Genomic DNA, 957 nt, shown 5'->3' with positions numbered 1-957 from the left:
GGGGGGGGAAGGACCGGAGGGATTGATGAAAAGCATCGCGGAGGTTTCAGATGACCACTCCGCGCTGCACGCGCTGCTTCTGCGTCTGAGGCGGAGAGACGGAACGGCGACTAGTCGGTGCTTGAATCCAACGGGACCACGGTGTGCCGTGACGTGGGGGAGTTTGATCACAAGCCGGGGAGTTTAACGGACTTTTTCAGCGGTCTTCTGCTGGAATTCCGCTGGAGAACAACTAGAGGTCCAACAGGAGTTTAGAGTCCACGTCGACGTTTTGAAACAAGGTGAGTCTACTTCACATTGAAACATTTATGCAGAAGGCTAATGTAGGCTGGGGGAAACAGGGTCGCAGAGTCTACGTCAAACTGGGGATATGCAGAGATGGGAAATAACTAAGTACAAATACTTCGTTACTGTGTTCAAGTAGACTTTTCTGATATTTTTATTTTTCTTTACTAATTTTTTTTGGTGGCGACGTTTTACCTTTACTCCTTACATTCAAACACAAATATAGGCTCGTTACTTTAGTTTCGTACATGAGGTCATCATGTCGGAGAATAGCGCGGGCACGCGCCTCACACCGCGAGCCACACGGAGAAGATAGTGAGAGAAAAATAGACTAGCTGTCCGGAGGATAATCAGTTGCGATTGTGTGTGTGCGTCTTTGAGAACTGTAAGTCGTATAACCGATGTTGTTAGTGCATTTAAGCCTGTTGTTGTATTGGTTTATAGTTCTTGCACATTTAAAGTTAGTTAGCTAGTGATTCTGTTGTTTGTGTTCTCCACCTGTTAGCTCGGTTGCACGTTGCACCAACAGACAGAAGTTGTCTCCGTCCGTGTTCTAACAGACACCTGCCGCAAAGATGGAAACCAGAATCAGCTTCAAATACAGTCCTAATCTAGTCCTCACTAACAAGTTTCAAATAATTTCACAGGAGTTACTGTTATTATTTTTCGTGT

The 957-nt window shown here is 45.7% G+C and overlaps 1 protein-coding gene across 2 annotated transcripts in view; it reads left to right on the top strand.

Moving 5' to 3' along the window:
• Positions 1–957, top strand: part of gal3st4 (galactose-3-O-sulfotransferase 4) — a 33,758-nt gene continuing 32,801 nt past the window's right edge. The window contains exon 1 of one of the 2 annotated variants that reach the window (XM_032544456.1): positions 1–281. The gene's annotated coding sequence lies outside the window, so the exon portion shown is untranslated. The remainder of the gene's footprint in view (positions 282–957) is intronic. The other variant, XM_032544455.1, reaches the window with a different exon arrangement.

This window comes from Etheostoma spectabile, chromosome 19 (genome assembly GCF_008692095.1).
Source record: "Etheostoma spectabile isolate EspeVRDwgs_2016 chromosome 19, UIUC_Espe_1.0, whole genome shotgun sequence".
NCBI classification, from domain to species: Eukaryota; Metazoa; Chordata; class Actinopteri; order Perciformes; family Percidae; genus Etheostoma; species Etheostoma spectabile.
This window is presented reverse-complemented; position numbering and strand designations above follow the sequence as displayed.